General features: G+C 45.2%; 1 protein-coding gene and 1 long non-coding RNA gene across 2 annotated transcripts in view; one reads left to right on the forward strand and one right to left on the reverse strand.

Moving 5' to 3' along the window:
• Nucleotides 1–11,572: 11,572 nt before the first annotated feature.
• LOC103459772 (uncharacterized) lies at nucleotides 11,573–14,131 on the reverse strand. The gene is made up of 2 exons (XR_532809.2): nucleotides 12,246–14,131; nucleotides 11,573–11,792 (listed from the first exon to the last, which is right to left on the reverse strand). It is a non-coding gene; the product is annotated as an uncharacterized LOC103459772 (long non-coding RNA).
• Nucleotides 14,132–21,575: 7,444 nt separating this feature from the next.
• The window catches only part of celf2 (cugbp, Elav-like family member 2), a 294,221-nt gene continuing 291,374 nt past the window's right edge, over nucleotides 21,576–24,422 (forward strand). Inside the window, exon 1 of the mRNA XM_081603742.1 lies at nucleotides 21,576–21,688. The gene's annotated coding sequence lies outside the window, so the exon portion shown is untranslated. The remainder of the gene's footprint in view (nucleotides 21,689–24,422) is intronic.

Raw genomic sequence — 24,422 nt, forward strand, 5'->3', positions numbered from 1 at the left:
CACTCCCACTTATTCTGTTTCAGGGAGGAGTTTGGAGTTAATAACTTTCCAACTTCTCCCCGGCTGACTTGAGAGCCAACAGCAGTGAAAAGAGCCTCCTCAGATGTGGCACAAAGGCCATTAAATTAATCAATCCGATAACCCCCAGCTGCTGCGCTCGCTCCCTCTCCATGAGTCTTTCCTCTTTTCAGGGCATCACTGAGGAAGAAATATAGATTTGATAAGGATGCTTACTCCGGCTCACTTCCACGCAGAGAAAACGCATTTCCCCGCGGACACAGCCGAGCCTCATCCCTCTTCTGTGGGCAGATTGCGGAGCGGCCGGGACAGTGAGTGACACTATCAGCCTGGTTCCTCCAGATGACGGGTCTCCAAAACGGCTCCATCCATAAGCTGCACCTGCTGCTGCCTGATGCCATCCCTGGTTGTAAAGGGAGCAAAGCAGCTTTATGATGGAGGCTGTTCTGTGGGGCCTTTATTAGAGCCACTACATCCTGAGGCAGCGAAGCAGCACAGATAATTATTGATGTTGTATTTTACTGTTTAATGTTGTGGCACCGACACATGTAGCTCAGCGAGGCCCGGCAGAGGCCCGGCCCGGCAGAGGCCCGGCCCAGCCCGGCCCGGCAGAGGCCCGGCCCAGCAGAGGCCCAGCCTGGCAGAGGCCCGGCAGAGGCCCAGCAGAGGCCCGGCCCGGCCCGGCAGAGGCCCGGCCCGGCAGAGGCCCGGCCCGGCCCGGCAGAGGCCCGGCCCGGCAGAGGCCCGGCCCGGCAGAGGCCCGGCCCGGCAGAGGCCCGGCCCGGCAGAGGCCCGGCCCGGCCCGGCAGAGGCCCGGCCCAGCCCGGCCCGGCAGAGGCCCGGCCCAGCAGAGGCCCAGCCTGGCAGAGGCCCGGCAGAGGCCCAGCAGAGGCCCGGCCCGGCCCGGCAGAGGCCCGGCCCGGCAGAGGCCCGGCCCGGCAGAGGCCCGGCCCACTTTCATCTTTCCTGCACGTTTTTCCCGTTTCATTAGATTTGACACGACTGTCTGCTCTGGTTTGTCTTTTATTCCTCTTGTCTGCTGCCACTCAGTCGCTCTTTGTGTCTTTATGCTCCGTCTCCACCTCATTACGTAGTTTGGGAGACTTTCCTTCCTGGCTCTGCTGCAGCACTCTGCTGCAGCACTCTGAGCCATTAGCTGCAGCACTCTGAGCCATTAGCCTCAGAGTGTTTGTGTCGCTGCGTGGCCTGTTGTTGTTCCTCCTGCTCTGCTTCTTCTGAGGCTGCTGTGTCTTTCATTACGGCCGGCTGACAGCACTGAGCCGGCTGGACGTCTGTTCGTCACCCTCTAATGGGGCCTGGCAGCCTACAAGGTGTGCAGCGCCTCGGAGTGGCCTTCTCCCTGGAAAACACCAATAATGCTGCTGCTGCTGCTCTCAGCCTCTGCTCCATTCCCCTCCTCGTCCACGTCAGGGCTGCGAATTGGATCAGGCACCTATGGACAAATTCCACGTCCGGCTGAATTGATGGGAATTGAGCGAACCTTGGCAGGATCTCACACGGTGCCAGTTTTGATCCTGCCCCACCTGTCAATTGCAATATCCAGTTTAGAGGGAAGCTATCTAATCCATTTCTGGTAAATCCTGTTTTTATGTGCCGGCGTATCGACCCGCTCCCAGCTGTACTCTGGCTTATCTGTCTCTGCTGAACAAATGTTTTCATTTGATAGAGTTCCTCAGACTGCTGCTGCAGCCACCCAACACCATCTGATAGCATTTTATTGGAGCCTTACAGTCGCATCGCAGAATAAAACATCACATTCATTTATCTTCGCTTCCTTTTTGCTTTAATTCTTAATTGCAGAGAAACTTTGACATTTAGCTCCTTGCTAACATGATAGCATCTCATAAACGTTTCTCTCATATTAACATAAGAATCTTTAATTGTTCCTCCTGCCACTTCCTGTTGTCTTCTTTGTCGTTTCTTCCAGTAGTAACTCTGTTGATCATGTGATTGTGTGAAGTAAAAAGCAGTTTTGCTAAATAAATCAATTTAAATATGGCTTGATTTAAAAAAAAAAGTTTTTTTTGAAGTTGGTTTGTTTCCATTAAACTAATTTATTTAAAAATGTCAAATTGTGCGACTGCGTGTGAAACGGAGACGCAGCTCATGTTTCTCCAGCCTGACGAACGGATTGCTGACAGGATTTCACATCCTGGTTAGAAGAAAACAGTTTGTGATCTTCTTAAAGGTGGAGCGAAGCAGGAGGAGTTATGATTACATGAATAATGGGGATGGAAAAGGCAAATCAGAGACAAAGCAAGAGAGATGAGAAAATGATTACAAAGGAGACGGAAGATTGAAACGGCAGAAAGGAGGTGAACGAGAGAATCGTCCCTGAGAGCCTCGGTGATTGGCCTGTAGCCCATTAGCACACATTTCCACCAGAGCCACATCTTTTTATTAATCCCAGATATAATTCGATTCCTCAGACGAGGGAGGAGAGGAAGCAGCTGAGGGCTGAACATGATGTGGGAGTCAGAAACTCGCTTTCCTCGGCTCACAGATGAAAGGTTAAGAAGCCCCACAGATCTTTCCATTTTTAAACGCACCTCTGCGCCCCAGTGTCTCCGTGTGTGTGTGTGTGTGTGTGTGTGTGTGTGTGTGTGTGTGTGTGTGTGTGTGTGTGTGTGTGTGTGTGTGTGTGTGTGTGTGTGTGTTTATCTGGGTGTTGGGATGCGGAAGCGTCGGCTAATAACGAGATGTTCCTTTGAAACGTGAGAAGCATTCATCCCGCCGCGTTCTTCCAGGTGAGAAGCAACGGGGCGAAATGTCAACCATTAGAAATAAACAGCCTCGTCATGACAACTGCTGATGGAGAGAACAATACCGGAGAGGTGGAGGGAGGAAAATAGAAACGGATGGAGAGAACAATACCGGAGAGGTGGAGGGATGAAAATAGAAACGGATGGAGAGAACAATACCGGAGAGGTGGAGGGAGGAAAATAGAAACGGATGGAGAGAACAATACCGGAGAGGTGGAGGGAGGAACATAGAAACGGATGGAGAGAACAATACCGGAGAGGTGGAGGGATGAAAATAGAAACGGATGGAGAGAACAATACCGGAGAGGTGGAGGGAGGAAAATAGAAACGGATGGAGAGAACAATACCGGAGAGGTGGAGGGAGGAAAATAGAAACGGATGGAGAGAACAATACCGGAGAGGTGGAGGGAGGAAAATAGAAACGGATGGAGAGATGAGGGAGAAAAGCAGCTGAACATTAAACGTTTCTCATCTTTTTATTCTTTATTTCTTTCCTCTGCTTCCTTCTCTTGTGCAGAACCATAAAAACTCAATAACTGATTATATCAACGCAGTTTGTCGACATTTTGTTGAACAATCAGGTTGAAGTTTGGGCTTTGACTAGGCCGATGCACAGCTGCTCTTGTCTTCGTCTGCTCTGTTGTAGCTCAGACTTTGATCATTGTCTGGTTTAGTCTAGAATAATTTAGTGGTTTTGTTGAGTCCACTGCATAAGAAAAGCCCAGATCACCATTCTTCCTCCACCGTGCTTCTCTGTGATTCTCTTCCTCTCTGGTTTGGAATCATTTCCTGAAGCTCGTCGTCCGTCTTGATGCATCGTTGCAGCTGCTGCAGTCGCCAGCTGCAGTCGCCTGCTGCAGCAGGCGACTGCAGCAGACGGCTACAGCAGTCGCCTGCTGCAGTCGCTGCTTTTCAGAGACAAGAAACTGAAATTATTCATCGTTTAATGAACGATGCCTCTCCGGTATCATTGATTTACTGACAATCGGTGATAAAAACGTTGATTGTCAGTAAATCTGCTCAGTTTTAGTTTGAACATTTTCTGGTTTCCAGCTGCAGAATCAGATGGTTGAGCTGAAGAGAAGCTCTTACTGCTTTTTAAGATGTTTATTTTCTTATTGAAATGATTATTTGCATTAAAATGTTGCGTTTAAAGTTTCCCTGTTTAAATCTGTGGTCAGGATAATCAATAACTAATCGATACCTTCAGCCCGGCCTGCTTGTTTTCCCTGCATTAATATTATGATGATTGTTTTTCGGTGTAAACATCATGTTCTGATTAAAAGCCTGATATTCTGACCCGGCGCCGTCCTGCAGAACTCCTTCAGGTTTTCCATTTTTGGCCCAGTTTTTATTTACAAGTGGGATCAGGCTGCAGACGCCGCGGCGCTCCGAGGCGGATTCCCTCTTCCCTCAGCTCCACCTGGAACGTCAGTCCTGATTGTTCCAAAGTGACATCCAGCACCAGATTCTGCCTTCACACGTCTGGCTCACAATAACAGCCCGGCTCCCTGCCTCTCCGTCGATTCAGCTGCCTGTCTGCAGCAGTGACTGGTTCCTCCTCATTTGCTCCACTCATATCCAGGAGGTTGACGTCGCCAAGCAGCTCCTCTCTCCTCTCTGCTCTCTGCTGCTGCTGCTGCTCAAGGTTTTTAATTAAAACTCTGAGTCTCTGTTCAACTGTTGGTGTCGGGATTAATTCCTACAGAATCATTTCTGTTCACGTGGATGTGGGAACGTTGGCTCCAGAACATCAATGCTTTTAATGTTTTTCAGTTTCAGAATCAGATTTTTAATGCTCATAATGCTGAAAACCGTTTCTGTCTGCAGAGGGATGAATAACGGGCTCAGACTCGGTTGGATGCATCACCTGAACGATGTTTTCACCTGGCTGGACGTTGATATGTAAACATTTTAACGTTTTATAGGAATACATTTCTCCTGTTTTCCTGTTTTATCTCATGTAAAGGTTCATATTTTTATGCTGTTTTGTCTCTGGATGTCATGTGAAGCTGCTCTGGTCAAACTGCAGCAGTTTGATGGGAAATGATGAAACTTAATCACTTTAACAGAACAACATGAAGTCATTCAGTGAAAAAGACCAAATTATGATCTTTGAGCAGCTTTTAGTTTTACTGCCGGTTTGTTTTCATCCTGGTGGGATTTCAGCTGCTGTGCTGCGTTTAAAGACAGTCGGACATTTCAGTTCAGCTGGAAATCTGATGGAAGAGTGAAAAGGTGGACACAAGTGGTTTGGTTGTTTTGTGTTTTGTTTGTTTGTTTGTTTGTTTGTTTGTTTGTTTGTTTGTTTGTGTGTTTTGTGCCTAAACTCGAGGCGCCGTCTGCCGTTAGAGAATTTGTCTGAGTGACGTCAGTAAATCTAATCTCTGAGATTAAACCTGGTTCTGTCTGCATTCAGTCAGATGGGATTTAAACTTGTTTCCAGATTTTAAATGAGTTTAAAATCATTTAAATAAGTAAAAATACGCAGTGAGAGCAGAGATCCACAGTGTGGAGGATGTTTGTTTCTGTTTCTGGATTCAGTTTTAATTTTTCCAGAGTTTTTTGATTTATTTGTTTTCTTATTTAATTCCCAGCGGCTGAAAAGCAAAACATAAAGAGAGTCGAAGCTTTTTTTTTAACACCAGGCCGTAGAAAATCTCTGATTGTAACATTAACATACTGCGACATGCGAGACGCCGCCGTGAGCATCAGGAGCGAAAGCAACGGTGACGCTGCAGCAGCTGGAGCTGCAGCAGCTGGAGCTGCAGCAGCTGGAGCTGCAGCAACTGGAGCTGCAGCAGCTGGAGCTGCAGCAGCTGGAGCTCTTCCTCCTCTGAAGGAGATGAAATCAAATATTCCAGGAATCCACTGAGGGACAAACTTCCACGTTTTGCTTTTCTCTGCCTTCAGTAAACACTTTCCTCAGAAATCGCCCATCGACTCGTTTCCTGTTTCTCCTGCGGCGCCTCGGCTGCACAGAGCGCCGGCCCTTTCAAATCTGATCACCACTAATTCATTCCTGCCTTTCGTCTTTGCTGCTTTTAGACGATAATTCAGAGAAGTTTATGTTGACATCCGGCGCCGGATTGTTGGGGTTTAAATGTTTTGCATGTGAAAATCTGTTTACACAAAATGTTTGTGGATTTGAATGGCTGATTGCGTCTCATGGTGATTCGGCCTGGTGATGCTAATCTGCTCAGCTTTCATTTGTGACCCTTCATCACGGCTGAATGTGCTTCATGAGCTCTAATCACTTCAACCATGCAAAGGTTTTTCTTTAGCAGACGGTTTCATTTAAATACATTTACTGAGCCCTGGAAGGAAAACACGTTATAAACTAAATAAATGTTGAAATTTGCCGATCCTGATAAAAAGACGATCGCAGTGAAGTGAAGATGACTTTTAATAAAATAAAAACAGTCCAGGTTGGAGATTAAAAGGTTTTCTTCCGGTAAAAGTGGATCCATGATGGAGATGGACACAAACCTGACCGTCTTCGTTTCCCTGGTGACCGAGACGTCTCCATCCAGCTGACATGCAAGTTTCAAATCGACTTTTGAAAAGATGCAGGAAGAACCAAAAGGAAAATGTGGTTTACGTGTTTCCATCTCTTGGTTCGGAGCGAAACGTTTGCAGCTCTGCTAGCATGAGCTGGAAGATTTCATGTTTCTGGTGCCGCAGAAACTCAGGACGTTATTCTGAATTTTGCCATCAACTGTTTCTAAAGCGATGTGTGAAAATGTGCTTAAACAAACGCTGATGGAAACACGACTGAACTTATCAGCGGTGGAAACCCAGACATGAGGTGGGAACGCTCGGTGGAGGCCAACAAACCAAACGGACCTGGAAATGATCCGGCTACTCGGTTCTGCTGGACGACACCAAAAGTGATTTCCATCCAAATCTTTGGCCTGTCCCAGAAAACCGAAAGTGGGTCAGCACCGGGTGACTCGGCAGAACCAAACGGGCCGAAGAGACGAGGACATGGACGCCTCTGGATGCCTGAGGTGTTTTTACCGACTGAAGAATGTGGATCTGAAAGGACGGAGCGCCAAAGAAAAGCCTGCAGTTACTCAGACATGCTGGGATTTCAGGAGTTTCTTCGGACATCAGCCAAGAGGAGCAGCTCAGTCCTCAGGCCAAAGTCACGTTCGCTTCCCTGCGAATCTGTTCAGCGCCTCTCAAGTGTGGAGACGGAAAATGTGTGAAGGCATGATGCTCTTCCAGGGACCGGAGTGAAAATGTGCACCTTTTGTCATGCACACAATCAGGAGCTGCACGGTGATATTTGTTGGTCGTTGTTTGTGTTGCTGTGAGGTTTGTTTCCTGGGAGGAGAGCAGCCGCTGCACCTGTCACTCCTCCTTGTTCTGCCGCGTTTCCAGCTGAAAACACACAAACCCAGGAACCGCCACGGTTGTTTTTTCACCGCTAATTGCCGTTGCTAATTTTATCTCCAGAGAAGTAAAAGTATTAGTACAAAGCTGTTGTTGGAGCTTAGATGTTGTGTCTGTGCCAGGCGTCTTTGAGAAAAATAACATCAGAATAAATAGTCGCGGCTCGACGTCTTGACTGGAAAAGCTTTAAGATTCACAGAGACGCGGCTCTCAGTTGATGCAATAACAGTATTTTCTAAGTGTTTGCAGTAAGAAAATGTTTTTCTGAGTGAAAAACGTTTCCGATGCGACATGGACTCTCACCCGGATGTCCTCAAAAAATGAGTTCAGTGGTTAGATTATTATTTTAAAAAGGTGGAAAAACTGGGAATCAGCTTTTATTGTTGGTGACGAATCAGCAGTAAATGTTAATGATGGGATCGTTTCTCCAGTTTCTTCTTATTCCCTAAACATTTCACCTCCTGATTGTTTTAAAGTCGGCCGGATCCAGACGGCAGAACCCAGCCAGTCGTCATGACGTTCCCTGGACCAAACCTTGGTTTGATGTGGACTTCTTCATCCCCAAAGCTTTTCAGATCCAGATTCAGAAACACGTTATTCGTCCCAACGGGAAATGGAACGCTGTTTCCTTCAGCAGTGGAGTCGTGTGCAAGGCGTTTGAGTCAGAAGTGATTTTTAGTGATTAAAAGTTTGACAGAAATCAGATGTTTCATGTTGAACTGATTTCATTTTTATCACTCGGATCGTTTTCTCCACTTCTCTTTTTGCAGCTGATGTCCTTCATCCCTCCATCATCATCATTATTATTATTATTATTATTATTCTCTTCCTGTTGTGATCACCTGTGCAAACAGGAAGTCTTCCAGCAATAAAAGCTTTTATTCTTGCAAATATTTCTGACCAGAGCTATGTGACCTATTGACTGGAGCTGGAGCTCTAATCACAGCGTGACCTTTGACCTCAGGAGCCTGGCGGTGGGGTGTTCCCGCCTCAGAGGCTTGGTATTGACTCAGAGGTTATTGGCTCAGCTAATTGCTATTTGCATGACTTTATTAGGATCCCAGCTTTGCCTCTGTGACATTTGAGTCTTTTCCTTTTTTTCCGTTTCGTCTCTCCGGCTCTGACTTCCTCCTCGCGTTCTGGGGAGGAATTAGACATTGTTTGGTGTGTGATTAAGAATTCATGCTTAAAGTAGCGGCGGGCCGATCTCCAGAGAGAGGAGAGCAAACATTCATATGCGCTTAATAACTCTTTCTATCCACTTCCTGGTTTTTCCTCTTCCTCCTTCGGCTGATGGGACGGATTTCCCTCCACGACTAAAGGAATAAAATCTGAGGAATGTGGTTGGCAGAATGGAAATCACTGGTTAAATAGGAGGTTACCTCCTAAAACGACCTGTAAATATTGATACGTTTCTAAAAGTGATGGACTTTTGACATATTTCAGTTTTTTTCTTTGAAATGCTCTCATACCAAAGGAAAATGCAGTTATGACTTTTAAAACATGAGCTGCTCAGTTTTCTGTAATCGGCTCAGTTTACTTCAGATATTCGTCACGTTGGGAGGAAAATCATTTCTTTGACCTGCTGATCAAAGATGGTCCAGAGTCTCATTAGAAACCCGGTAGAAACGCAGAGTTGGTGTAAAACCTCGGCTCTCTGACTGATTGTATCAAATGTTTTGTCCTTTTCAGTGAATCTGTTCGTTTTTCATACAGTCTGATCTTTTTTCTGTCTCCATTATTTGTGTGGTGGCCGTTTCCTGTCTTTGTGCCGAACCTTTGCGTGTGTGTGTGTGTGTGTGTGTGTGTGTGTGTGTGTGTGTGTGTGTGTGTGTGTGTGTGTGTGTGTGTGTGTGTGTGTGTGTGTGTGAGAGTGAAATGTCAGTCTCATTTCGCTGTTATTACTTGGGGGACGAAGAGGACGGCTTCCCTCTGTAATCTGGGCCTCCCTGCGGCCGCCACTCAGCAGCTCGCCGCCGTCACATCGAGGCTTTTAAACACCTCGGCCTCACACTGATCCATTAGAAGTGCAAAACATTTTGTTTTCCATCTGCATTCCCGCTGTGCACGGCACGCAGGAACGGAGGGTGAAGGGTGACAAATGGTTCGGTTAAAAGCACGAAGAAAAGAGCATTTGATTGACTGACTGTTTGTGACGGATTGGCCTGTAGGGGTTGGATCAGAATAATGAGCACCTGCATGCAGAGCGCCGCCTTTCTACTGAAACAACTTTCCTCCTAAACACTTGTCAGGAATTAGCTGTGTGGGAAAAACGGGCCTGCGTGTGGAGATGTGGATGTCAGACGCAGTGAGTAGCTGTCTGGCATTTTCTCCTGCTTTAAACTACAAGATGATTTGCATCAGTTTTTATTTTAGGTTCATTCATTTAATCTTTTCATTTCGTTACTTAAGAGATGAATATAGAGCAAAGCTCTGAGTTCATAATGTGAATATATTTAATTAAGAATATTAAACTTTCAGCTTAAAACAGTTAAAATGCAAAAAAATGACAGAAAGTTTGAGATCAGATCAAACTGAATGCTCTGCTCCCAACTTCATTTATTTATTTCCACATAAAATGTTCTGAAAAAAGGTGAATTAAATCCATCTGAACCATAAATAATCTGATTTATGGTTCAGATGTGATCATCTGATTTTATACGTTACATTTTGTGTTTTTAATAAAAACTTAAAATGATGCTCTAAACAATCCTTATGGTGATTTTCACAGAGTTCTGCTGCAGCGAAACAAAGAATTAAATCTGCAAACACATTCAGATCATTTAGTCTGAACCGAAACTAAATGATGTTCAAGTCAAACAGAAACTCAGCGACTCGACTTTCTGTCATTCAGCTGAAAATGGGAGAAGATTTGAAATGAGAAACACAATGCAGCATAAAACATTTTAGTGCAAATATCTCAGTACACTTGAAATAAGAAACAAAACGTATAAGTAACTTTTCAGCAAGATGTAGGAGTTTAATAAATAATAACTTAATATTGAAACAGATTCATTAGCAGTAAAATTCACTTATAACAAAACAATTTAACTGTTAGTGAACCAGTTTTCATCAATATTAAGGAATTATTGACTTAAACTCCTTCATTTTTCTAAAGTTACTCGTTTGTCTTATTTCAGGTGTGTGAACAGGTTATAATTTATTTAAAGTGTTAAATGTGAGAATAAACACTGATAATATGTGGATCTATAAATAAATTGATCAGTGACTCCAGAGCCTAGATGTTGGTGAGTTTTCGTTTCAGTAAATCAGATGTTAATAATAAAGAGTTTCTGTTAACATGACTGGAGCTCAGCTCAGTTTCCTGCATGAATATTTGCTGGTTGTTGAAAGCGGCGCTGCGTTTTGAAGAACGTTCTCCAAACCAGAGCTGCGGAACGTTCCCGTTCTGAACGTTCATCCGGCTGCATGCCGGTCTGACCGCTGCCCTCTCCACAGGGAGCCAGCTGTGCTCTGACTGTCTCTGAATATGTTAGCATGCCGATGAAGCCGTGCAGAGCAGCTCTGCATATGTCTGCAAAGCGAACCACTCTGAAGTGAGTGGGAGGAAAAGCGAGCCCTCGGCTCGGACCGCCTTCAGCCCAGGGGAGAAAATGTCTCTTCAAACACAAACATGCATCTGTCCTTCTGCTGGCAGGTCAGTCTGAGCAGCGATGTGAGGAGGCGGAGGAGGGAGAGACACCAGATGAAATTGAAATAGAAATCCAAGTCACCGGAAACAGAAACGGGACTCTTCATTTCGCCTTGTTGTGCAGCCGTGTATGTTTTGTTTCCTGCCGCCTGTCTGCGTCGCCCCGCAGCGTCCCGCCGATGATTGATACGCACCCAGAGCGCAGCGAGCTACAGAAAAATCATGCATAAAAGATGAGCGCAGTTTATTGTGTTTTCCTGGGGGCCAGAGGAGAGCACAAGTTATGGATTTATGCTGCGTGTGATTGGACGAGAGCTCACACCCAGGGGACGGATCCGGAGCAGGACGGGGGGGGCTGATGTCTGACCAGTGTAAAACACTTGGTGACAAGTGGCTGGAGGGAGCCGCCGGCCGCTGCAGACCCTTACTTTACTCAGCGCAATGGAAGCTGACATCATAATTACATTATAATATCCTGGTTTCACCTCTCAGTCAGCTGTTAGCTACCAAATGGACTGAGTGGGCCGAGGCTGCAGCCTGGCGGGGGGCGTCATCTCGTTGGGTCGCACTGATTAATTGGTTCGCTGATGTGTCTGGTCACTACTTATTCAGCACTGGATGCTGGTCCTCATGATGGATGCGACGCGGTTTGTTTCATGACAGTGTTTAATTGATCAATTTCTGCGGGAAACCATTAAGCTGAAATCATTCTAATGAGACATTTTGATTGGGTTCCACACAAGTGTGCTTGAATATATTTTCCTCTTGTTGCGCAGGGTTTTAGTGTCCTATTACCCTCCATATATGTTGATAATGAGCTTCTCTCAGTTTGCTGAGAATAAATTTGGGCGAGAAATGCTGGATAATTGGAACGAGTCTTTTCACATTCATCGCTTTTAAGGAACCAAGTGACAGCTTTGATGCTAATCTTGGTCTTGATTCTGTAACAAAAACAGTAAAAAAAAAAAGCATAATGTGTGAAAAAAAGACAATGGAGATTCTGTCAGAGTGCAATCCATCAATTAAAAGTTTCTGCAACATGATTTTAGTGAAATAAACACAAACTAGCAACTGGAAAAATAAGCAAATACAGGAAGAGAACATGAAAACACAAAGACGTTCTCTTCATCTTCCAAATAAAACATCTGTTATTTCATCTTTAGCATGCTAGCTGTAATGTAGCTTCATAAGTTTGTTGATTCTATTAAAAAAACACAAACTACTGAATAGAAAATTAAATGTTTCATGGAGAGAATCATTGTTACACACTGTAAAAATAACACACAAAGGTTGTTCTGTTCGTCTAAGCATAGCGTTAGCACTAGCAAGCATCTGCAACAAGCATTAGCTGGTAGCATTAGCATAGCTAGCAGCTGCTGCCAGAAGAGTCTGACCTCCCAGTGGTGTCCAGCCTGGTTCTGATCCACTCATTTGGTTTTGGAGAAATGATCATAACTGCAGTTTGTGTAATCATCTGATTTAAGGTTTAATAAAGCTCCTCCATGCAGCAGGATGTTTATTTACGAATTAAAAGCGGTTAATCATAAACTTCCTGTGACCAGGAACTCCTTCCTCTCCGCCTCCGCTCTGCAGCGGCGGTGGATGATGATGATGATGGACTCCATGTTTCGTCCTCGCCAGGCGCTGCTCTTATGAAAGTTTGCCTCTTGATTATGAACACTTTAGCTGTGACCCAGCGATCTCTAATCACGCCGTGTCTCCCAGCTCGTATCGATCGGGGCTGCAGAGCTCCGGTGAATCTCCCTCATTGATCTGCTTTGATTCCTCCGTTTCATCTCCTCGTAGCTCAACTAATTGGCCTATTCTTCGTCGACAAGTCTGACTTTTATGCCTGATATTACAGAGCTGTATTTATTCCCTTGAGGGGAAAAACAAATTAAAGGGAGGGATTCCTCTTCCCTCGTCTTCCTCCTCTTCCCTCATCCTGATATAATTCTTATGAAGCCTTTTCTCTACTAGATGCTCATAAATTCAGAGAAGAAATCATTATTTTCTCATAAATGTGATGATATTGCTCTCATCGGGCAGGCTGTGATGTAAAAGTACTTTATGAGATGGGCTATATTTCCTACACGTCACATGACGGCTGAATGGCTTTCTGATTGGCTGAGCGCCATTGGAGGTAATGCCGTTTTATTAAATGGAGGCTCTCAGACGCTTCCCATCTGGGAGCAGACCGGCCTCCTCCTCATCCGTCTCTTTGTCGAGGAAGAATTAAAGATGAAGGAGACCCTCCTCTTCCTCCTGTGGGGGACATTGTCTCTGTAAACATTGTCCATCTCTGTGATTTAGAGTCAACAGTTGCCTTGTTGCCAGTGTGTCCCGTTCAGCCCTGAGGCTGGTATTGACCAGTTCATTACTGGGAGCTGCTGGGATCACAGCGTTTCACTGAGACCTTCTGTCTGAGGTTGTTGTAGGAAAACGGCACAAAAAGAAGATCAAATGTTTGCAAATTAGAGATGTTTGGTATGTGTTGAATATGCATCAACAGGCATTGGTGATAAACATGGCTGCGGCGGAGAGTCCAACCATCAGAAATGTCACCAAGCTTTAAAGAATGAATTCCTGGAGGGTTTCTAATACTGGTTATGATTTATTGGAGATTTATTTGTATTAATGTAGCAGATTGTCTAAAAGTACCAATTCGCTGATATCTGCAGCTTTTCTTTGGGGTTTTAATCCAGTTTTCCATCATTATTTTTAACACAATCCTTTGCTAAACTAGCTGTAGCATCGCACTTTGAGCTGATGTCCAGGCAAATAAACGGTCATTTACATGCAGTACCTGGCGGACCACTAGGGGGCGGCCGTGGCCCACCAGTGGTCCGGGAACCACAGTTTGACAAAGACTGATTCAGGGGGAAAAAATGAGACGAGACAGTTCTGCAATTAGATAAAATCAGATAAAAAAATGCTAATTTGCACAGAATTCTCTGAAAAATATGTTTACCGCAAACGTAATGAGGCAAAAATATTCATACGCCTTTTATATTTAGCTTTAAAATCATCACGAATTATAATTTCTTATTTACATTTTATCTTTTTAAGGTCAGTTCTGAACTCAAATCACTTCTATGAATGCTGATTATCTTTTTGCTTTTTTCCAACTCTTATTTTGATGATTTTAATCTAAAGTTGGCTCCAGCTGTAGTTTTGGAAGGCCTCCTTTCCATCACCCTAATCTGCTTCAAAACGTCCTGGTCAGAAGAAACATCTAAAACTGTTGGAGGTATGAATAATTTTGGGCTTACCTGATCTTATTCAGTAAATACTCTACAGTTAATCATAGTCCAATAAGGGCTCTGTTCATTTTTCCATCTAATTGGCTAAAGTTAGCACAGTTTATAGTAATAAAATAGTAAATCACTAAAACTAGAGGCAATTTTTCCTTTTATATGTTTGAAGGTGAGAAGCTTAAATAACCAGGATGACATAAAACACCAGGTAAAGATGATAACTCCACCAGGCGGTCGATAAAAGCCAAATTAATTCCTTAGCTTTGGTTTCCCTGTGGGGAAACAAGGGCCCATTAGGTATAATGAAAATGACTGAAGTAGCTGCGCTTCCTGGCAGCTTTAATATTTCCCTGAAGACTCATTTAGGTTATTTGGTGCTGCGCTCATCGACATGCTGTTCTGCACCTGCGTCTGCATTAACTTCACTCGGCTACATGCCGCCGCGCCGCGCCGCCGCCGCGCCGCGCCGCCGCCGCCGCGCCGCCGCCGCGCCGCCGCGCCCTGCCTGCAGCCAGACGCAGCAGAAAGCAGCTTCTGCACAAGGACTCACCCCGAAAACTTTACAACGCCATGTTCAATCAATCAATCAATCAATCAATCAATCGATTGATCAATGGCATGAAGGTTTGTGGAACTGTTTGTAGTTTAAGGACAAAAAATGACAAGTTATATAAAAAACTAAAAACAAAACTTTACCAAACTGCAGGATAATTTTATCTTTCATTCAGCGGGTAGAAATAATGTAGATACTTCAGAATGAAAATAAAAAGTACAGCATAGTAAAAGTACTCCTAACAGTACATTTATACTTACTGTGAATTTAAACTCTGGACATCAGAGATCAGGATTAGTCCAAAACCAACAGCTTCAAAGGAAAATAGTTTGATTTTCATCATTAATGTGTTAAATATGAGGAATATATTTTATGTAAGTTATCTCTGAGTAAACGCTCTGCAGCTACAGGTACTTTAATCATACTTTAATACTGCAGGTGTAACAACAGCAGCTACCTGGACGTCCATGTTTGTTTACTTCCGGGTCTGTGCTTTGTCCCGCCCCCTCCGTATCTGTCCAATGGGAGCAGCCTGAGTGGATTTGTTCATATATATATGAAAAAAGCACATTGTGAAAATAAAATGCACCAAACTAGAAAAATAAAATCCACTTTTGGTCCCGACTGAATTTCATTCAGATTTAGAAGTTAGTTAGACATTTATTTATTGTCAGAAAATGTAAAAATTCTGATTCAACGGCAGAAAAGTGGCAATGAAAGCATATAATACATAGACAAAATATAGAAAAGTAAAACAAACTGAACAGTAAGAGTAAAGTGTTGAGATGAAATCCATGCAGGTTTTAGAAAAGCCGTCTCTGTAGCTCTTCTGAGACTTTTATATTCTGTGTTTTTGCTTATGAGACGTAAAGCTTCTTGGGTTTGAATCGTCACTCGCTGCTCCTGGCGGCTGCAGCATTCAGCAGACGGTGTTGTACTTTCAGCGCGGTGGTGTCATGTTTGGTTACGCTCTCCATAACGGAGAGCTCCTCTTTTCATTAGCCCCGGTTTTAAACGGGCCGCGCCGCAGCAACATGTGGCGGTGATCAATTTGAATGTCATTAACATGGCGGCTCGGAGGTCCGGCCCCCATTCTCCACTCCTCAAAGCCCAGTAATTGAATCAAGGAAACGGGCGGCGCCGCTGAGCTCCTGGTCAAGCAAACAAAAGGATTATTAACACCGCCGATGACATCGTATTTACAGAAGAGGCTGAGGGAACTGTGCCATTTACAAAGCAATTTGCTGCTGAGATGGTGCAAGAATAAATAAATGGGAATTTGTTGTTGATTTGCGTATGAAGAGGGGAGACATGAGGGACGCGCGTCCTCAGGCGAGTCGGGTTTAATATGCTGCTGATGCCTGGAGTTCATCTCACTCACATTCAGCATTCAGAACAGAACCGGTCCACGTAACCTTTAAGAAGATTACAACCACACCTGCAGTAATAGCTTTCCAGCTGAACACATGTTGCCGTTTGCTTCCCGGAATGTTTTTATTTCCGTTTTTCAGAAAAGAAAAATTCAAACCCGTCTTGTTGGAGTTTTTCCCGACGCTGAACTTTCTCACCTCCTGCTGCGAGAACAGACCAGCATGATTGTCTTTCTGAGGAAAACGGAGGTCTGGACTCTTCCAGGGTCTCTCCTGGGTTCTCCTGACACACATCCTGGCTCTCACACACATTCATTAGAATCTGTAGTGAGACCAGACCCATTTCTCCACCCCGGCGCAGAGGCCTATCACACACTTCAGCAACGCGTAACCAATAACTGAAAAAGTGCATGACTGAAAAATGAAAAGCGATGGAAGCAGATGAAGTGCAGTAGATGAGCGAAAGAAGAGGGAGCTTCAGCCGATGGAGGGAGGGAGGGAGGGAGGCTGGGGGTGAAGCAGAGGATGAGGGATGGAGCCAACCGGGTGGCATTAGCGGGGAAAGCCTCTCCGCTCGGCGCAGATAAGAGATGGCCTGGCCAATGATGTGGAAGCGTTCTGATTGGCTGAGCCTGATCTCCATCCAGAGCGCCACCGTAACGCTGTCGGATATTTCATACTTCACTCGTACAGTCGTGACTACTTCAGGGTACCGCGGCTTTGAAACCCCACACATCCCATAATACTCTGTATTTATACTTCACTGCAGGCCAAATTTAGAGCCTGGAAAGAGGCGATGCACCGCTTTGATTCAGAAAAGATGCTTTTACTGATCATCTCAGTGTAGAAAAATCATGGATTTATACTGGAAACATTTAATAATAAATGTTGATTTTATTCCCAATCCAAAGTTTTAGACTTGGGGTCAAACTGAGATCCTGTTTCTGCTCCAGAAATATTCTTATTAGCAGAAATTCAGATGTTTCTGAGGATCCACATGGAAAATAAAACGCAGAGCTTGTTTGACTTGTAAATGCTGACAGCTCGGCCCTGATGGGACGCGTTCCCGCTCCGTGTTCGCCTCCGTGTTCAACCCGGACTTCTTCTGGGCAGCCTGACCTCGCCGTTACCCACCAACCAGCTGCTTATGATTATGTAGGACGGGTCGGGGAGCAGCGGTGCCATCTGGAGGAGCGGGAGGTTCTGTCCCAGCGGGCCGGTCAACCTGAAGGCCTGCGGTGGGCGCGGGTCCGGCGGTGCTGCTCAACAGAACCCACAGTCTGCTGTTGGGTTGTAATCACGCCTGTTTGGCCGAATGAATAAACAGTCCGAGTATGTCAGGGTTTGTTCTGACCCGAAAGGAGCTGGAAAAGCAGCGCTGGCTGGAGGCAGGAAAGGTCATCCTGAGGCTGCAGGCATTAAAATACGACCACGTTTCCAATGGGTTTCAGTTAGAAACTAACAGAACACTGAGGAAGAAAAATCACAAGTTCAGTCTGAGATGTGTTTTCATTCAGTCAGCTCTTCGTAGTTGGAGGGCGGTGGAGTTTAGGAGGAGATGTTGAATGTTTCTGCTCTTCTGCCTGGTTCACTCAGGACTTTCTGTCGTTTCCTGTCCAGATTTTCCCTCCAACAGCCTCCAGGATTCTGACGATCAGGATGGATGGACAGATCAGTTTAGCTCATCCTGCTGTGTATTCAGAGGAATCTGCTTCACTGCTCCCATCAGAGCTCAGGGATTTTCAGCCTGTTGAATGTGACACGCAGCCAATCAGAAACGAGGTGAACATGGACGAATATCCAAAACAACCAAAGACGCATCAGAAAGTCACAAACTGTCTCCACTGCTTCTTCCCCGTCGGCCATGTTTGTTTTCTCTGAACCCTCCTTGAATATGTGGAGTGAAACTGGTTTGTGATCTCACTGTAAAACCAAACCGTTTTGCCATCACCAGCATTTGTTTTCCAACTGAAAGTATTTTGGATGTGTTCAGTCTGAATGTTTGAACCTAAATTCAGCTCCTGCCACATGTTGGCTGTGGGTTAGAGTTTCACTGCAGTTTCTCCTTCCTCTCTCCAGACTAATCTCCAATCAACCTGCGGTTTTTTACCAGTATTTGAGTTAAAATGGGTTTTATTTAGCACTTTTTTCATACAGGAGGTTAAATTATAATTTATGCCACCAGATTTGTGTAGCAACATTTACTCAATTACAATTACTTTGAAAAAAAAAGTACTTTTAGGAGCTGTACTTTTTCTTGAGTGAAATGTCTGGATTTATACCCTCTGAATGAAGAACAAACATGTTTTAACTAAAAACTCACCAGACAGACTCACAAATTTCATTCATTTATATTGAAATAAGCTGATTTGGAAACATTTTCTTCTGCCTGACTTTATTTTTTGTTACTTAAATGAATTATTGTCATTTTGGTCCTTAAAAATTTCCACTTAACTTTATATTTTGATCCGTCTGATGATGTAATTTTTAAAATTAAATGATAACTTGATCAGCTACTCCTACCTCAGTGTAACGTCTTGCATGCATCATGTATAACTTTGATTTATCTTGTCATAAATACCCTGAGGTTTGTGTTTGTATCTGGAATAAACTGGGAACTAAACGGGGTGTGAATACTTTCCTGGCTGCGTGTTTCTGAGTGTCCTCCATGAATCAGAGCAGTGGACCGGTTCTGCTGCACAGCCTGTTATTTGCTGGTCGACTCCACAGAACAGGAGGACCGCAGAGCCGATTAATGACATCCTCCACAAAGCAACAGATAATTAAAACTGACAACTGGAGACTGGAGGAGCTTTTGTTCGGCCTTGCTGTGTTTAACACGTTAAACAACATGCAAGCAACTTTTCCCTGAATGTTCATTACTGGATTTGATTATTTTAGAGAGGTGAAAACCAGGCGAGTGATGCTGGAGCAGAATTAGTTTAATCTGTGCAGGGTCAAACCCGGATGTGATCGGACGTGCTGGAGCCATTTCCTTTCCTTCCAACACTAATCCTCAGTGTCTTTATCTGCGGTTCCCGCCTGACCCGAGACGGAGAGCTGATCGCCCAGAGGTCGGCCCCAAAGGCCGACCCTCAGAGGCAGATTACGCTCCGACTGAGACGACTTCTCCTCAGTCCTTCTGCTTTTTAAACATTTTTTGAAGCCAGGTCTTATCGCTGAGACGCTCCGTAGCCTCGACGTTATCAGATCCGACACCAACAGGAGGAACGCTAGCAAAAGGCGACTCGTTCGCTTAGGGGAACCAGCTGGACGCCATGAAAAGTTTCCTTCCTGAGAGACAGATGGACGTTGATGTCATCTCCTCTTCATCTTCTTCTGTGGTGTTTTAAAATGTCACAGTAAATCACACAGTCAGGCAGAGGAAGCTGACTCAGTTTTTCACACAAAGCCTCATATTCTTTTTCACATCTTAAATTTGATGCAATGAGAGGCAGGTAAATGTTCTGCCTTTGCTGAACCTGCCGTCAGCTTTTGACCCAGTTAAGAGACTTGCAAAGCCCCATATATGTAAATGACGACTGTATGTGAAGCAGAATCTGGCTGAAGATTAAAAACAATATGTATTAATACATTATTATGGATGTGTTTTATATTTATCTGCAGTTTTGTTCATTAGTTTTTGTTCAAAATTTAAAAAATGAGTAATACACAAAAGTAAAGGCTTCTGTTATAGGGAACATTGAATGTAAAAAGTATTTATCATACAAAACAAGTCTATTTGCCAAGTTATGCTAAAATATGGGACTGCAGATGATGATAAATTAAGAGGCTTTTGAGAACCGAAAGAACCGGATCTTCTTTGGGAGCCGAGCCACAAGAGCCGGCTCTCTGAAAAGAGCCGAAATTCCCATTACTATTGTAAATAGAGCTGCAGAAAAACTATGCAGCTCTTTGAACTCTGCCCTTTTTTTACAATGTCGAATTTAGCCACAAGGGGGCAGCAGATAATAGTTCATCTTCGTCCAAAGACGAATAAGAATCTCCTGCTCTGTGGAAGAGAACGCTAGGTGACGCCATCTTGGATCATCGCTGTGGCCGCTAGCATTGGAAGCGGAAGTAGAAAGAACTTAAATTGAACTTTTAGCGAAACTTCACGACGATAAGCAGATTTGAGTATATTAACTGATAAAGCGGAGAAGATTTAAAGATTTGTGATTCGAACTTGGATTTATTTACGTTTTGTATAACGGATATCACTGTGAGTAACTAATTTGATATTGTTAGCATGCTAACTGAGTTAGCAAAGTGTTGAATGCTGCTAAATGAGTTCCTTATTGCATATAAAACCAGTCGGGATAAACTTAAAGTAAATAATATTTAAGATAGCAAAGCCATAAATGGTTATGTGATGATTTTTATTCGTTTTGTCTTGTTTTGTAGTAAATTATATAATGAAGATGGAGTGATTATCAAACATTACATTGGTTGAATTATACGTATACAAAAACAAAGGAGCGGATGGATTTGTATTATTTTAATGCTTAGTCAGCCTGTTGTGTGTAAATAAATGTCGATGTATTCCCATCATTACCACCAGTCTGTTGCCAGGTGTGTTATTTGGGGTGAATGTCTAAACATTTGCTTAAATAAATAAACTCCTCACTGAACCCAGAGTAGATACTCTGGTTAATTATACTACACACACACACACACACACACACACAGAGAGAGAGAGAGAGCTCTGTTACAGAGCAAAGGAGGGGTTACAGTTACAGCTCCATACATACTCCATTCCTGTTCATTATGGTGTTCCACAGGGCTCTGTTTTCAGGCCATTGTTTTCCTACCTGCTGACTGTTGGTCCCCTTCTGTCGTCTTTAAGGATATTATCTATCTTTGTTGCAGTTCTTTATCTCTTTTCTTCCAAGCTGTATATTTTGCTGAACTGTCTGGATTGACTGAAAGTTTTCTTCAGCTGAGTTAAGAAAAAAACTGAAGTAATCTTTGCACTAGAAACACAACTAAAGATTAACCAGATGTTTGGGCCTCCTGGTTATCTGGTCAAATCCTCAGTTAGAAACCTTGAAATGACCTTTGATTCAGGTTTTTCTCTGGAAAATCATGTCAAGTCTGGTTGGTTCTTGTTTTTACCATTTGAGAAATATTTCCAAACTTGGTCCTGTTATCTCTCGTCTTAATTCATGGTTTTGTTTTGTCTAGTCTAGATTATTGCACTGAACATATGTTTAATTAAAACCTCCCTAGATCTGTAGCAGTCTGTGCAGAATGTTGCTGTCAGGCTCCTGATTGGAGCTTCATGTTTTAAATCTGCTTTTGCTTAAATTTGCTTTGTGTTTTTTGTTGTTCTGTTTGTTGAATCACTTTGGGATGTTTCTCTTGAAAGGTGCTTTATGAATATTTACCTTCCAGGTTTTCTTTTCGTCTGTTTTTGTTTTAACATTTCATGTAATTTTTGTTCCTGTCTTTTAGATCCTATATTTTTCAGACTCATCTTTTCTCTGCGTTTAGTTTCAGTGCACCATGGATCTGTCATTGAGTGTGTCCTTTTTGTCCTCAGATTGTGTGGGCGGTGCTGGTTCCTCTCCAAAGAGCTCCACTTCCCGTTGGACCGATCGTCAGCCTTCAGCTGAAGGTTATCGGCTGGATGAGGAGGATGAGGAGCAGACAGAGAGGTATGCCTTTAATTGAGCCTGCAGATTCTGGCTGCAGCGCCACACTCCAGCTGACTCTGTCAGTCGGTTATTTCTTTCTTAAACACCCTGTGAACATGTTAAAGCCGTGCGGCTGAGCACGCTGACTGCTCAGGCATTAGCCCTGAGGAGCGGGATTTATCGGGCCTGTTGTCGCCCAGCAGAGCTGACGACTCCAGAACCTCATCCAGGAGGCGAAGGGATGTCGAAAAACCAGAAAATCACAAGTAGCACTTAAATTATCCTGTTTCATTTCTGAACTGAGGGAAGTAAAGTCTTCATTATGTGTGTGTGGCGGTGTTTTTGAGTGGGGCGAGGTTACCATAGAGACTAGGCTGGTAATCCAGCAAGCTGTGGAAGACGGGGGAGCGGGTCTGAAGTGCTCAGCTTCATGGCGGCTTCTGAAAGCGTGCTGCCTCTTAGAGCCGCAGTCTTCATTACCTCCACATCCGCTTTTGATTGGCCGCGTTTATCCTGAGTATTTCAGGTGTGGGGGGCCCCATGGGGCCTCACGGGGCCCCACCGGGCCCCCAGCAATCCACGGCCAGCAACACTAAGTCTGTAAAGTTGTCTGAAAGAAAAATAAGAGTTTACCAGATATTATTGATGGTTCTGTTTCTGATTTTTCACTTTTCACATTTGACCCTGATGGGATCACAACGTCCAGCTGATGTTTCCACCGTTCGGGTTCTGCTGGTAACTTTCTGTTGGCTTTGGGCTTCATATTGATTTAACTGGATCAGTTGGATGTCTTTGACCCGTCTGGTGACCCCAGTGTGACCTGGGCTCCAGAGTTGGCAGGGTTCTGGTTGTTTTGCTTCAGGCAACCCCAGGGTAGCCCAGCCCGTCCCCTAGCAACCCCAGGGAAGCCCAGCCCGTCACCTAGCAACCCCAGGGAAGCCCAGCCCGTCACCTAGCAACCCCAGGGAAGCCCAGCCCGTCACCTAGCAACGCCAGGGTAGCCCAGCCTGTCACCTAGCAACGCCAGGGTAGCCCAGCCCGTCACCTAGCAACCCCAGGGTAGCCCATCCCGTCACCTAGCAACCCCAGGGTAGCCCATCCCGTCACCTAGCAACCCCAGGGAAGCCCAGCCCGTCACCTAGCAACCCCAGGGAAGCCCAGCCCGTCACCTAGCAACCCCAGGGAAGCCCAGCCCGTCACCTAGCAACCCCAGGGAAGCCCAGCCCGTCACCTAGCAACCCCAGGGTAGCCCAGCCCGTCACCTAGCAACCCCAGGGTAGCCCAGCCCGTCACCTAGCAACCCCAGGGTAGCCCAGCCCGTCACCTAGCAACCCCAGGGTAGCCCAGCCCGTCACCTAGCAACCCCAGGGAAGCCCAGCCCGTCACCTAGCAACCCCAGGGTAGCCAGCCCGTCACCTAGCAACCCCAGGGTAGCCCAGCCCGTCACCTAGCAACCCCAGGGTAGCCCAGCCCGTCACCTAGCAACCCCAGGGTAGCCCAGCCCGTCACCTGGCAACCCCAGGGTAGCCCAGCCCGTCACCTAGCAACCCCAGGGTAGCCCAGCCCGTCACCTAGCAACCCCAGGGTAGCCCAGCCCGTCACCTAGCAACCCCAGGGAAGCCCAGCCCGTCACCTAGCAACCCCAGGGAAGCCCAGCCCGTCACCTAGCAACCCCAGGGTAGCCCAGCCCGTCACCTAGCAACCCCAGGGTAGCCCAGCCCGTCACCTAGCAACCCCAGGGTAGCCCAGCCCGTCACCTAGCAACCCCAGGGAAGCCCAGCCCGTCACCTAGCAACCCCAGGGTAGCCCAGCCCGTCACCTAGCAACCCCAGGGTAGCCCAGCCCGTCACCTAGCAACCCCAGGGAAGCCCAGCCCGTCACCTAGCAACCCCAGGGTAGCCCAGCCCGTCACCTAGCAACCCCAGGGAAGCCCAGCCCGTCACCTAGCAACCCCAGGGAAGCCCAGCCCGTCACCTAGCAACCCCAGGGTAGCCCAGCCCGTCACCTAGCAACGCCAGGGTAGCCCAGCCCGTCACCTAGCAACCCTGCCTGAGCTTCAGCACGTTTGGTCGGTTGGTTTTACCGTTGTGTTTGCAGATCTGATCAGACTAAAATCTCTACTTAAGAAAGATTTAGAGAAAACATATTATACAGTTTATTGTGTAAATAACCAAAATTAATGGCTTAACATATCAGCTCTAGTTTATTTACAAGGAACAATTTAGTTCAAATAGTGAGCTTCGGTGTTATAAACCATAGCTTCTGATTTTGAATGTAGTTGCAATAATTCATTTTGTGAAACATTGAGACAGATGGAAAACATTGATAGTTTCTTATCACCAGATCAGAGGGACCAGGATCTCCCTCTGACCAGGAGCTCTCTCTGAAATATTCAGAGAATATTCTCGTTCTCAGAAATAACCATCTGCTTCAGGACGTTTGGTTTTTTTTAGACCTGGTTGCTTATTTCTGACGCTGGATCTGGCAACGCTGCAAGTGACACAAAATAAAAATAGTTAAAGCTTGAAATAAATAGACACGCCAATGCCAAACTCTCTCCTCTCTTCAAAAGGAAAATGACTTTTTATTTCATGTCCATTTTCTGATTTAGTCTGACTTTCTACAGATGGTCTTAAATCAGATTCTAACAACAATCTGGAAGACGAAGTGTAAATGAGGTTCAGCAGAAGCCAGCATGGTTTTTGGTATAATGGCTAGAAATCCAACAGATGGCCATTTAACCTCAAAGTTTTCC

This window comes from Poecilia reticulata, chromosome 23 (assembly GCF_904066995.2).
Source record: "Poecilia reticulata chromosome 23, P_reticulata-male-v2, whole genome shotgun sequence".
Classification (NCBI taxonomy): domain Eukaryota; kingdom Metazoa; phylum Chordata; class Actinopteri; order Cyprinodontiformes; family Poeciliidae; genus Poecilia; species Poecilia reticulata.